At 42.4% G+C, this 15100-nt stretch overlaps 1 protein-coding gene across 1 annotated transcript in view; it reads right to left on the bottom strand.

Moving 5' to 3' along the window:
* CLYBL (citrate lyase beta like) overlaps positions 1 to 15100 on the bottom strand; it is a 193123-nt gene that overhangs the window by 156215 nt on the left and 21808 nt on the right. The gene's annotated exons all lie outside the window — the stretch shown is intronic.

Raw genomic sequence — 15100 nt, 5'->3', positions numbered from 1 at the left:
GCTCACCCCTGCGCAGCTGTGCAGGTGTTTATAGCGCTGCCATGTCCTATTTCACACTTCTCCAGGTGCGGGGTGCATACACGAGCCAAAAGAGGGACCGGCTTCTCAGCTGCCAGCAGCGAGGTCACTGGAGTAGGCGATGGCCGTCACGGCCCCTCCCTGCTCAGCCCAACTGGCTCCACGCTGGCAGGAGATGCCACAGCTGGCATCGCCCAGGCGTGTGGCTTTGCCCACACGACGCACGTGCCACCTCCTGACTTGCGCTGGCGGAGGGTCGCCTGAGCCCCGGTGTCGGTGCAGGCGGCTGGGCTGCTTGGCGCCTACAACAGGCTGGGTAAAACCTCTGCCCTGTGGAAAGTGGTGGCAGCGCCATGATTTCACCCGTTGCAGAGAGATTCCACGCGAGATGGAAACGTCAGGGGGTGAGCAAGCGTTGGGCCCCCCTCCTGAGAAGCAGGGCTGGTGGGCAGCACAGCTCAGCAGCCCAGTGCCTCTGTGGCCACGGGGCATAGGGCAGCTGAGGCGCGACACCAGCTGTCCCTTGCAGGACGCCAGGACCAGTCGCGTGGCTCGGGCAGCCCCCTGGGACGGGATGATGATCATCAGAGCTGCCCCCGGCTTCGTTCGCTGCTCTGCGAGGTAGGATTGCTACCAGAGGATGTATGCCTCTGCCCACGGCGATGGGAATCTTCTCCGAACCTCCCCCCATGTGGTTGCAGCTCTGTGATAGCAGGAGGCACACCGACCCCCTCTTCTCACAGCACGCTTCCCCTGGAGCTGCCCGGCAAGCGCAATTCTGCACATTTTATGGCCCTGCATCGATGGCCCATAAGGCTTTGGATTAGACTTTGTCAGTTAATGAGTATTAAATCAGTTTCGGCAGCAGCAGAAACCCCCAAAAGCGTCCTATGCAAATTGCACGCACTTTGAGAAAGACACACGGCAATGTTGTTATTTGTAGAAGCCAACACAATCATGGAAGAATAGCTCATCAGTAACTCTTCCTTTGGAAGAAGTCTCCAATGGGCACAGTAAGATTTAATTTCTACTTTTTATTGAAAAAAAAAAAATCAATGGTTAGTAGACTTTAGCTTTGCCAAAGATAATCACCAAGCATAGCTTTTGTCAAGCTCAGCCTTTCTTGTTTTATCCTGCCGAAGTCCCTCTAAATACGCAGGGCAAAGCCAGGGCCATGGAGCCAGAGCAGAATGAGAGAGGAAACGAGTGTATGCTGAAGAATCAGATGGACACCTGTATTTTTGCCATCAGATTTTCAAGTGTTATAAGTACTCTAAATTTTTTTTAAAAAAAAAATCAGCATTTATCACCATTTGCCAATTCAAATCAAATCCTTACAAGTCTATGAGAATAGAGGTTGCAAAAGGCATGATCTTTTCTTGCTCTGTACTGCTTCAGTTGCGGTCGCTTTTGCTCCTTACAGAAACAGCCGCAGTTGGCGATAACAGTAATTCCTCGTTGCGCACGGGGTACGAGTTCAGCACCATGTTTCCCCATGAGCTCTATGCAAACCAGAAGGACACAAGCCTATGTACTGCGCCTACAGAATTTCATCGCCACTTACTGCTGCTTAGGAACAACCGCCAAGAGTACTGTGAAGATGGTACTCGCTAGAGCTGGTTGAATTTTTTTTGTATTAAGAAAGACTTAATAAAAACCCCACCGTCAACGCTTTGACATTTTGCTATTTCAGTCAAAATTGGAAGGCAAAGAATATGGGCACAGCCTGGTCTACGGTTACTGGCCCTCTATTTTCACAAAAGCAAACTAGAAAAAGGAAAAAAAGGGTAAGAGGAAGAGAGAGCAGGGAAAGAAAGCAAGCAAAACAAAAGAAAACAAAACATTGTTAGTTTTTCTTTAAACAACAGAAATATCAAGAGTAAAAAAGTGTCTTTTTTCCAAAACTCCGGATATTTTGCTTTACATTTTTCAACCAGCTCTAATGTTACCTGAACAGGAGCTTAGTGGAGACGTAGCACATCAGCTAGTGGATGAATTTACTCTTCACTGAGAATACGGAAAACCCCCACTTTTATTAAATTGATGAGGTATCTGTTGCCATTGAGCGAGTACCCATGTGGGAAGAAAGCCTATGCAGTTCAGCTAGGGAGAGGGAGAAGAGGAACATGAAATGCTTTCTAGGGAGCACTGTGCTAAGCAGCAGCCATAAAACCTCTGGCAGCAGGACACCTACTGCTTTCGGTGATTGAAGGCTGCAGGCAGATGTCCTCTTCTGAACCTAACCTGAGATGGTATCAACCTGGGGTGCTTGGAATCCCCCACTGGCCGGATGCGATTGCCTCCGCAACCATGCTGATGGGAAGGGGTTGCACGAGTGCCCCCGACCCCGCTCCAGGCACACTGAGCCCCATTAGTGCGTATCGAACTTCTCTGAGGCAGACCTACGGGAGCAATCGCCTCTCCCGAAGCAGCAGTGAGATGGGGAGCAGTGCCATTCTCCACCAGCATAGCTGGCTCCCAAATGCAGAGCCATGACCTTCCTCGAGCTACCAGCTGCTGGTATGAGCAAACACACAGAGCTGTTTCAGGACATCAGTCCCAGTTAACGAGCTCGAGCTGAGCATTTCACTCCTATGCCACGCTTTCACACAGCCCAAGCGCCGTTTTGCTTACTTTCTCTGCAATAATTAGAATTCAGCTGTGAGTTCCCTTCCCTCGCGCTGATTAATTTTCATTTCAGTACCAATTAGTAAAGGCTAAACTTTAGGGCTTATACAAGGGAAACTGTTGCACGGCTTAGCACCAAAAGAAATGCTTCAATTTCTTCTATTTCAAACAGAAAGCTTTACGGGCCTCTTTGTTGTGAGAGCAACCTAGATCAGAGAAGTGACAACTCATCTTCACAAAGACAATAATGCGAGCGCCCACTATCTGAACACAAGGTTGTAACGTAACGCGATTAAACAGCCTTTTTGCTGTAGAAAGATGTAAACAATTGCTACAATCGCGAGACCCGAGTTTTTCTGCAATTGCAGATTTCCTGTGTGCTAATTTGTTAGTCCAACACTTCTGGTGTTCCAATAGCAGGGGGTCTGCATTAGCAACGTTGGTCTCTTTGTTAAGAAAAAACCTCAAACCTCCACATTTACTTAGATCTGCACCTGAGCACTTGGAGAGGGATGTCTGCTTGCCTACAGCTCGGATTCCTTCTTTTCTTTAAATTTCTGGCATTTGCAGCCTAAGCAGACTGGAAAAGTACACATTTTTCCCAATTAATCCTGCAGAAAGTTTTGTCTCTCCATTAACACAACACCACCAGCCACCACATTCCGCTTCCCTCACGGAAGTAGAGTATCTACAGTAGGATCATGTTGTGGCTTATTACTAAGTTGCCAGACACTCCATTTTGAGTCGCACATAATTTTGCCGACAGCAGGGACAGGAATTGCCTGTGCTATGTGTCCGCTTCGGGCTGAAGTTCTGGGAACTTTACAGTAGTAACAGGTGATTTCAAAGAGTGAGGTTATTCTGCATATTAAAATTACCAAGACCTTTAAAAATGTTCCTTTTCAAATTGCTTCCAACTTAGCAAGGAGGACTGTGAGTCTTTTGTATTTTATGTATGTCTTTGTCATGCTCATTAGAAATCACCCAAATTTAGCCAAGTTAAAAACCTCTGAAAAACTGCAGTTCAACATAGCCAGGAAAGATTTGTTTCATTTAAGATGGTAATAATCTAAATGTTTTGCTGTGCTCCTTCCACTTGCAGCCCTTGGTCAGACCAGGCTGTGCAGTACCCCGTTCCCTCGAGGGAGCTCCACGGCACGGGTACAGACCCCAAACTTTTTGCCCCGTGACGGTGGCTATCAGCAGTTCTGGGAAGACGTGCGAAGAAGGCGTTTTGCTTATGCATTCTCCAAAACCTTCCCCCAAATACTGAGCCCTAAGAGGAAAGCTAGTCCTGGCCAGGCAAGAGGGCTGAAGTAAATGAGAAGCCTCAGACGGGGAATGGGACTGAAACAATGCACTGAGGAAAAGAGAGGACAAGACAGAGCTGCAGCAGAAAGCATCATGTAACTTGCAATGGCCCCCTGTGCACCTGAGCATCTTTAGTTTCAAACATTCCTCCGAGAACCAGAAAAAGTATCATAGTACCACCAACTATAATTCAATCGTTAGACAGTAAGTCAGTGGGACTTTGGCAGGCTGCGGCTCCTGTGATCTGCTCGTGCTGGGGGCTCATACTCGCTTATTTTGTGACGAAAGGCTGTGGCAGAAAGTGGTCCTAAGGCCACTACGATCCCCGTTTTCCTTCCACCCCCTGCAGTCCTGTTTTCTGACCCACTCTTACGAGGACAAGGCTCCTGTCTGCCTGCCCCGGCTCTGTGCCGAGGAAGCAGCATGGCCCCCTCCCTCTCCATGGGCGGCGCCAGGTACCAACCGTGCTCCGGGGACAGAGGTGGCAAGGGCAGCGGCTCAGTGACACCCGGCCACACCGAGCAGGTGTAACGCTTGCGCAGAGGATGCCGACACCGTATCAGCGCCTAATACCTTGGTGCCATATGCATAGATGAGTGCAATATTGCAGTACTACCTGCACGTTGCCCACCGCGGCTCGGTGCTCTCCAGCTCACAAGAAATGCTGACAAACAACATGGAGTCCAGTATCATTTCAGACTAAAACACCCTCTTGGCAACCTGCGAAAACCACATTAAAATACTACTGCTAAGACTGGAAGGCAAACTAACAGAGAGTTAGGAAATAGCCAAATTCACATTTCTGTGTAATCCAAATTCAGCCCTCGGGGCATACAGCTTATGAAACTGTCTGCAATAATACATTCCCGCAGAGGTGTTTTATGGGACAGAACTGAATCATGACTGGATAAGGAAGATTATTGTCTGTAGGAACCTGGGAGGGTTTTTGTTTGTTTGTTTGTGTGTGTGTTCATTTTAAGGTTTTTACCCGGGGACACACTGCGGAAGCGGTGCTCATTGGCATACAGTTACATATTCACTGGATCTGAGGGAGATGGTACAAACAAGCCCAAGCATGAGCCTTGAGGCCAGTCTATGAAGACTCATCTAAAAACTACTTTCTTACTTTAACCAGTAACTTGATTAATACCAATTACTTGGATAACTAACTGGAGCAAGGACAGGAACTGGGTCTGCCCTCTACCAAGTGAATGCCTCTACCTATTAATCTAAAAAGTCACCCATTACTAGTTAAAGCAGTGTTTTGGAAATACAGGCTTGATTCATCTCAAAAATAAGGAAGAACTGATGCCATTGCTTCTTAGCAGAGAGCAATTTCTAAAGTAAGAGGACATTCCTGTCAAGATTTTTGTTTCTGTACTCTTCTGGAAGGGTCCTACCTAATTAAATCAAATTCCAAAATGCTTTTGGAAGCAAGAGCTTAGATAAGTGACTCTAATAAAGGGCTAAGAGCTCCGAATCTTGAGTGGAAGAAAGCACTTTCCTGAAACCCACAGTAAGGATACTTAATCTGTGAAAAGGCTGTGATTTAAGGAATGATATTTCTGCAGTATTTCCCCTTGTCTAGGTTTAGGTGATTCCCTGCTCACTGTGTCTTCTAAGTAATTCCACCTCTTCTCAAGTGTAGTGAAGTTGCAGCCATGACGCTCTACGGGTCTCTTTAGAAGCTTCTACTTGGCACAGAATTAAAATTATTCTGATATTCAAAAGTCAAAGAGTGCAAGTGAAGAGGATTTGCATGCCCAAAGCTTCTGTTTTTTTCCCCACATAAAAGCTATTAGTGCAATAAATGGTATTAGTGCTCCCTACACAGCTCAGCTCACTAGCTCTTCTAATAATAGTAGAGGAAGCCTATTTATCTAACCTAGCGCTGCTTTTCTGCTCTGATGGCAAGGTGCCTCGAAATTGAATGCTGAAATTCAGATCTCTACCTCCTTAACTGTAAGCTGACAACTGAGCACCCAAATTTATGGAACATTCATGACCCTCGTCTCCCTGTGCCTCAGCTCCCTATTTGTAAAACAGTAGTAATACCAGTCCTTTTCATCGTGAGGGTTTTTTGAAGATAAATTAATTAATGTTTGTTAAGCATTCAGATATTTATAGCAATAAGTGCCATAGAAAAGCTCATGAGGAAATTAACAATTCTGTCTTCACAGCAGGGTTTCAATAGTGTGCAGTAAATAAGGCCTAGGGCTACACACTGAAAAATTAGGAGAAAACAAAATATTGAATAACTGCTCATTAACTCAGCATCGTCCATCCTGTTCACTAACTAAGGCAGGGGTCCTGTGAAAAACCCGTGTATGATCCTAAAATTAAAGACTATGCTATCATGCGAACGTATAAGGGGGCTGAACTTAGATTGGGTCAGCTATCTTAATTCTGACATTTCCTAACTCCTGAATATTTTACTTTCCAGCCTTTATGAGGCTGTCTTGAGCTGTTGCATGTCTTTGCAGTCTCCCCTTATGAGAAAAGACTTACAAGAATGCAGTGTGCAGGGAGATACAGAGGCTGAATGAATGCCAGTATCATAAAAGAAAACAAGGTTAATAATAATGAAATTATCAAAAGAGAACTTCAGCAAAGTTTTGCTCCAGTCTTTTAAATGGCAAGAAAATACTAGTGAATCAATTTACATCTCACAGCAATAATATGCAACCAATGGGAATTTCCAGGGGAAATGGGGTCAAAGAGAGTATTTACGCACTTAAACAAGATTTGGTCATCAACGTGCAACAATGCAGCCTCCCATGCAGTTGCTCTCTCCATCTCAACATTTGGATGTGAAAGCTGGAAAGCAAGTGCTTTCAAAAGCACTAGGTGTTAAAAATCAAGTTGGTTTTAAACAAACACCGAGAGTATTTAGAGCTTAAGAATTCCTTATCTGCAAAATTACATGGAAAAGGAGAGTGCAATATTAAGAATGTGTTAAGAGCGGAGCAGGAACATTTGCCTTGGCAAGCGTGCCTCTGGGCAGTGGGAGGAGGACTGCACAAAATGGGCAGTATGGTATGGAAGTATCTGGAAGTATCCCTCCACACAATCTTTCTCAGAGAGGGAGATTTATGAGGACATACAGCATGTTGGGACAGACAGGTATCACTAAGCCTTAGCTGTGATCGTAGGAGCATCTAACATGGCAATGGAATTATATGTGACATCATCGTAGCTAAAATAAAAAAAAAAAAATATAAATTTTTAATAAATCACATAGCCTGAAAAAATGAGGCAATATAATTGCAAAAGTAATGTATATTCACCTATTGGGAAAGTCCTATATGTTTTTGTCAGATATTTAATCCCACAATGACTTATTTGTTCAAAAAAGAAAAGGGGTATTTAAAAAAAAAAAAAAAAGCCCAAACACAAGATTTAAGTCAAGAAATATCCATCAAAATGTTAGGTGCTGAGCTGCCGAAGAAAGAGTAGGTTGGAACACAACATATCTTGTTAAAAGAAAACGAACACTAAAAATAAAGTTTGTAGTAACAAATTCAAAGATATGAAAAGAAGGGCCAATGGGAAAATGGCATTTTTCATTTCTTAGCATTTTGTATTTTTAGGCTATTTTTTCCTTCCACTACAAAACAAAAGGAAAATGGTGGGGGAACCAAAACATACTTGACGTGACTATAAAATGTTAATTCTGCCAGAAACACTTGCTTATGCTTTGAACGGTAGCTATCTAGTTTGAATATATAAACCTGAGGGGAAAAATCTCGAGGATATTTTTAAACTGCAGCACCAGAAACTTTTTAACGCTTGCTTGTTGAAGTTTTTGCGGTGAAAAGTTTCTCTAGAGTGATTACTTACAATACTAATTTAAGGCTTTACTTTCCAATTCCTCCTCAAAGAAGAAAAAAAATAGTCCCATTGACTTCAGAGCAAGCAAATGGATTGCTAATGATGAGATGACTGTAAAGAAGATTCAAATGATACACTTTTGCCAGGTATTGTGCTTCTTTTACACTACCTCTCCAGAATTATACTAATTAAGTACTTAATAAAATGCCTACTTTCAATTAATTAACATATGAGCTCATATTCCTCATTTAAGAGTAGCTCTTGAAAATAATTAGGTATTAAAGTCAAGATCCCAAGCACCCGATTCAGCGGTCAGGTTGCATTGTGCTGAGCCACGCCATTCCTTGTACGCGCTAACAGTCTCACACTCGCCATACGAGCAGTGAGAGGGTTGTGTTGTCCTTAGCTTTTCAGGGGTTTTTTTTGGTCGTGTGTACTTTTTGTGGTGCAGCAGATAACCACAGTTTTCTTGCTTACCAGCCTTTAACTGGGCTTTGAAACCCAAGGGGGAAATCCCAGACGGCCTGAAGCCAGGGGGAATTTTGCATTGCCTTCAGCCAGCTTGCGATTTCATTTCCCTCGAAGGCTTTTTGCTTCCGACTACGTTGCTTTTAGCAGCACCAGACACCGTTCGCAACCACCAGACCGCCAGGAAAGACAATACAGCGAAAACAACGTTAAAAGATTTGTTCGACCGGGCTGCAGTCTTAGCTGGTGTGACCGTCCGGCTTTTATCTGTCCTCGCGCTGGTTTGTACGATCAGCTCCAACGCTTTGCAAAACTGCACCTGGAAGCAAACGTTTGCCGGCGGCAGGAGAGACTGCTAAGCGAGACTTTCACAGCCACCGCTGCTTCCAGCACACCATTGTCTTGGGCTGGTGGTAAACGAGCAGCAACGGCAAATAAATGCTGTTAGCAGTAGGGCATGCAAGGGGAAAACTTGACTCGCGTCGCACTAAAACGCACGCACGCGCATCCACGCACGCGCACGCAGCCTGCTCGGCGCTCAGAAAATGGACAGACTGAGTAGCATCTGTGCTGGGGGGGGGATATGGAACAAATAAGTAATTGCTGTTTTTACTAAGTAAAGCAGAAAATTACAGCATATCAACAGCCAAGCGTGTTTGTTGCCTGGGAAGAACCATTTGTGTTCCAGTTTGAGCTTTTTTACTCATTTGAAGTCTGTGCCTCAAAGCACATTAAAAGCATTTTAATTATTATTATGAGTTTATGTCCTTGTACAGTTTTAAAGTCTATAAATATAATGGGCGGGGGGGGGAGAAGAAAGCAAAACAAATAAATCCAAGCAAATTTTCCATATTTTTAACAGTGAAATCTGGAGGAAGATGCAGCTCTGAATTAACACCTTAGAAGACGTATAATTCTTTTCAGAGAGCACATACTGTATTAAAAATCTGTCTTGGTTTATCAGAAAAGTGTGTGGCTATATGTATGTTTTCTTAGCTACATTCAACTCTCTTCAAAAAGACCTCCACCAGAATAGCACTCTTTACAGACGGTGTTTCAGGGTTGACAAGAACATTAAACCATATTATAATTATCTCTTCAGTGAAAACACGGCTTTGTAGTGGAGGCAATGCACAGTTCTCAAGGCGAGTGTTATTAGGCTCTATGTGTTTTCTTGGAAGGAGATTCATGGAAAGAAAAAAGCTTTATAATTTACTGCAAGGAAAAAAATACAGAGTACATGTCATGCATAGCAAAAGGGATTTTACAAAGAAGGCACTAAGTTGAGTGCCTCACTTATCTTCAAGAATGCTTCTACATAATAAGTGTGGGGACCGGTTTAACACAAGCTACAATATAGGTATAACACACGCGTACAATTCTCTGTGACCATTCATATAGATAACTGCAAAAAAATTGTCTGTAAAGTAAGGTAAATATAAAGCAATTGCCTCCTGTGCCATAAATGGGTTCTGCCTCATTCTTTGAGAGGTCACCGCTGAACAGCACACGTTCTTATTGCAGTTCAGATAATAAAATCTGTTATTCTTAACGTGAATACAAAGATTTTCTAACCCATCTTCCACGTTCAAAATACCGTTTTCTCAAATTAATCTGGCAATTAGAAAGTATCAGTTCTGAAACGGCGAGCAAAGTTACAAACTGCACCAAGAAGATTCTAACACATTAATAAATGACTTGTATTTAATATGCATATGTGTACCCGTCCTGTCCACACATGCACATTTGGATTTACTTATTCGGATTTAAAAAAAACCCCAGAACTGTGGATTTTTAATACTTTTGCAAACGCCTGAATTATTTTAAAACAGGAATTTTCTTCTTGTTTGCAACAGTAAGGTTGCAACTTTGTTTTCTTTAGTATGTTGGCAAATGGATAGATTTGAATTCCTTAAAAGGGAATGAACTAGAGGAAAGAAACAAATTATGTTAACCCACAGTTTACGTATACCCTGAACACGGCAAAGACTGACAATATTATGAAAATCATGTGCACAACATGCTAGTGGAGAACTGTAAAGCTGTGGCATTTCAGTTGTGCGCATGCAAGTCCAGGCATACACAGGCGTAAGCACAAAAGACAACAGCCCCACTAAACAGCTACCAAAAATATACCCAACTGACCTAATACTAGACACAACGGCTTGAGCGTTCTTAGAAAAGAAAAGTCAGAAACTCACCAAATCTTGGTTTTAAAAGCATGCTAGGTATCCAGAGAGAGAGCATTCTGAACAGTCAATTACTTTCACATTTTGTCCCAGGACTTTAAAAGTTAAAGGCATAGTTCTGCCAATTGTGAGATGCCCCATCCAGCACAGACCACCCACAACTACTGATTTTCCATCTGGTGAACAAAACAGACATCTCCCTAATTATTTTTAAAAAGGTTTTTTTTCCTAACATACTTCCTTTATTTGTCTGTGACCTGGAACTTAATGGAAAACCTGGTAGATGCCAACCTCATTTCTTGTAATGAAGCATCTTATTTTCCCTACTTTAAGCATGCTTATTTAAAGGCTGCTTAATAGAAAGTTATTACCTTAGCCGATCTTTGATAGGACCTAAATTACTAAATAGTTTGAAATTAGAACAACTTTATATTGAACCCTAAACATTCTAGTTAAATATTAACCGTTAAATGTTCTTCCCTTAAACTAGTATATTAAAACAGAAAGCAATGAGGTTTACAGTCTCATATGCTGGGTTCCCATATTGCCAGTGTCAAAATTTATGCCTTTTTTCAGCAATATGGTTGCCGTTGCCAGCACCACGCTTATAAATGCCAACTGTAATTAAAATCTGGCACCTTATACAAGCATTAAACACGCTTAAAGATTTAAAAAAAAAAAAAAATTTAAAATACTCCTTGCAGCGTATGCAGACTTAAAAAAAAAGTTCTTCTGCCAGTTTTAGAAACATCACAGAAAAAAAAGGTCCAAATTGTCCTGAAAATCTGTCTGGAAAAACCTATACACTGTGCTAATCTTTCACGGTGGATGCACGCAAGGGAAAGATGGCAAAACCTGGATTTTTACTTGAAAAGGACCACAAAGAAATAGCATATTGAAAAATCTGGGCCCCGGGCAGACACACAGAGCAGGTAACACGCAGCCTTTACCTCAGCATCCTTCACACTGGCTGTCACAGTTCAGCAAACGCAAAAAGCCTCATCGCTCTCATGGTGAACGCCCAAGCAGGGTCACGGACCCCGGAGCCCGATGAGGGAGACGGCAGATCACGCGAAGAGGAACAGAGGCCGGGGTGCACCTGTAGCCTCTTCATGTTAACAGTTTTGGGGAGATGAACGCCATCATCTAGGTTTTTCATCCATTACGCACCCCTCATTGCTACATGCCCGTGCCTCCGGCAGTGAGCAGCGGGCTGGGCGGCCGGTTAAGAAAATCCTTTTTTGGGCTTGTCAACGAGAGAAGTGATTAGCAGGAGGCTCCCAGAGGCTCAGGACGTATAGACAAAACATACAGGGCTACCTTGGGAAATAACCGTGGGGAAAAGGGGGAGCTGGGGAAAGAGGCCATTATACCCAGCAAAAGTTCCAGCCATAAATTCCTTTTCTACTTACTAATAGGCTACTTCTAAGTTACACAGCTGGCTTATGGACCTGCTGAAGATGAGGACCCCACGTTCGTCAGAGGTTAAAACCTAAAGAAGCTACCCAGCAAGGTCGAGCCAGGCACACAGCAGCGGGTGCACAAACAGCGCAGTGCTGGAGCACCCTGAGATTTGCTTCTTGGTCTGGCAGCGCTGCACCAAGCATTTGTCTCTGTGGCCCCGGTCAGTCATCCTGGCTAGGAGGTGAGGAAGAGCCAGCCAGCCATGCTGTCAAGTAAGCTATTGGAGAAGGACCACCTCTCGGCAACTCAGCACCTCACGGACTCCGCTTGTGGGGGAACGGATATAAAAAAGGGGCAGCCTAACCATTGCCAAATTGATCTTTTAAATAGTCAGCAACAGAAAGCGGTGTTTTTTTCAAAGCGATTTGATGAAAGGTTACGATTTAGCATTTATGGAAACAGCTTCCGATGCGACCAGCAGATGGAGAGGAACCATGACGATGCCTGTCTCAAAGTTTGAGACTCCAAGCCACCAGCGGCAGCAGGACTTGTCGTCTTTGTAGCAAAGGCGCGAGGACCGAGACACTCTCCACCCCGCCCTCTGCATCTCATGGTGCCCGAAGCAACGTTTTTCTCGTGATCCTATCAGCAGAAGAGGTAATTAAATTTCATTGTGGGGTGTCCCATATACCAAATATGGGCCAGGAGAGGACTGACAATTTTATCCTCACATTTTCTTGACATCACATTCTTGGCTGAATTTCTGGATCCTTATGTCAAGTTTGCACTTACGTTTATGTTCACTCGTAGGTACCTCAGTCATCGATGACAGCAGGACGAAATCTATTAAGCTGCTTATTTTAAAATAACCAGTTAAACTACCAAGCGGGAAACCTTGAGTTAAATAATTAATTTGAATCTTGTTTCCCCATTTAAACGTTTTAGTTATTTTCTTGGAGAAAGGTTAATTCTCAGTTTGTAACCACTAAAGTATGTTGCTTTGTAACTAAATATAGCTTTTACACTAAATTTGGCACTTCTTATTGCTAGCCAGAAGGACAGAGTAGCTCCGCTGACATATATTTAAGCTTTTCTATACCTCATTATACATTTTTTCAGATTAATTTTACTGTTTTTGTTAGAAAATCATGTATGGCACAATTCTTATTTACTAGCTGATCCCTTTGTGTTTACTTACGATTTATGTTTCTTTGGATGGAAACTGGAATGCAACTTAAAATGTAGCGAGATGGTTTATCAGTTGCATAGCACTGTCTTAAAGAGGCTAGACTTCTAAAGAAAATTGTGATTTGATTTAAAAATCGATCTATTAAAATAACTTGGTATTAGCTAGAATTAGCACCAATCTAGTATTTGGTCATAATATCCTTCAATATTGTAGTATTAGCAAAACTAATCCTCTCATAATTAGCTTTTATTCACAGATTGGTAGAGAAGAACAAGCTTTTCTGCTTCTTTGAATTCCCAATTGGTCAAGTTTGAATAAATTAGTCATTTAACTGAGCTAATTGAATATATTGAAGAAAATATTCTCTTGGTACTTGCAGAAGAGACTACTGATCTCAAAAGCCAAGTCAGTACTTCAAACACTTCGGGTTTCCAGAGTTTAGGCAGTGACTTTCATCAGCTGAATGGTCTGACCCACAGCCTGGAAGCATTGTTTCTATTTTGTTTGTTATTTTTTATGATTTAAGCAGATTACAGTAAGCTTAGGCCTTGGCATAATTTTAATAGATGTATTTTTAAGAAGAAATACACTCAGCATAAATTTTGAAAATTGTTTTTGTTATTTATTTCTTGATCACTAAGTTTTTACCATCTCATTGACTCAGGTTCAGCTCTTTGCTTATCATTTAGTTCCAGAATTAATTTTTTTTTTAATGGAGGAATGTGCCAGCATTACCATTACTGGTGGCAGAAAGCAGCAAGACCTACATTTCAAAATATTTTATATAAAAATGCCAGAAAATAAATAGTTTTATCAGTTGTGGAACAGGCTGAAAGTGGTCTGAAAAAGAAACTGGAAGTGTCTAAAGTGTTAAAAATATTCAATGTCTTTCTCTTCTAAACTAACTCCCGCGATGGTTGTGGAGCGAAGACATCCTGCAGCCATCCCTCTCCATGCAGCGGACCCTGTCATGCATTGCAACAGATGGATCAGGGAGGGGGTGAATATTTCAGTTTCTGAAGTCAAGGCCTCCAAACATCTTTGAGGTCTATAGTACCAGAAAGGCCCCAAACTGTTGCTGGTTTCCCCCAACAAGTTTACACTTGGTTTGAAACCGTTTAATTTTGCCATTACCATCGCATAATGAATAGGTGATTTTATACAGTCACAGATTACAATAACAAACCTAAACCATCATGTCTTCATTTTTCTTTTTTAGATTTTGCCATTTGTCGGTTGTGTTTTAACGTTAACAGATCATTTTCCACAAAAAAGTAGTCAAAGAAGCTGATAAAAAAAACCCCCACAGCTGCCCTAAGAAATGCAGCCCTTTGATTGCATATTCATTTTCTGATTTATCTTGTTCAGGAACATCGGTGCAGGGTTGCTGCGGGACAACCACCTGCTAATAGCACATGTCTTAGATGAGGATAGTGACCTTAAAGACAAAGTTGACTTAACTGAACTCTGTATCATTTCAGACATACTCAAAGGAAATCTATCTCAACTGCATAAAGACAACAGTGGACTTCAATTTTGTGTTAGAAATTCAAAATCTGGAAATGCCAAGTCAACTTTCTCACTCCGAACATGCCTTTGTGGCACTGGGTTTTCTTTTTTTTTTTTTTATTTCTAGTGTATAAGACAGGTTTTTATCCATTCCAAATGTTTCAAATTACTGAATCTAGACAAGCTTTTCCCTATTTTAAAATTCCATATTGGAATGAAAAAAAATTAGGAAATGCCCCACCACTTTTTGGTAAGTAATTTTCATTTCTTTCCAACATTCCTCTGAGTACAGACAAACGTGAAGCGGGGCAGGAGCTTCGGGCTTGAGAACACTCATGTGGGAAGGAAGGAGCACTGCTTAGGCTGTATTTGTCAGAAAAGGTAAAGTATGCAGGTGGAAAGGAGCCCCTTTGACTTTTAGCCTTAGGAAGCTCTATAGTCAAAAGGTCCGACAACAGGGTTTTGTACCTTCAAACAGAAGTGATCCAATGCAACCAAACTTCTCGAGAGCTGAAGAGTTTATGTGGACCCAGCCTTGCTGGGAAGAAAGAAA

The sequence above is a fragment of the Pygoscelis adeliae genome, unplaced genomic scaffold, assembly GCF_000699105.1.
Source record: "Pygoscelis adeliae isolate BGI_AS28 unplaced genomic scaffold, ASM69910v1 Scaffold48, whole genome shotgun sequence".
NCBI classification, from domain to species: Eukaryota; Metazoa; Chordata; class Aves; order Sphenisciformes; family Spheniscidae; genus Pygoscelis; species Pygoscelis adeliae.
Note: the sequence above shows the minus strand (reverse complement) of the source record. Positions and strands in the feature narration are given on the sequence as shown.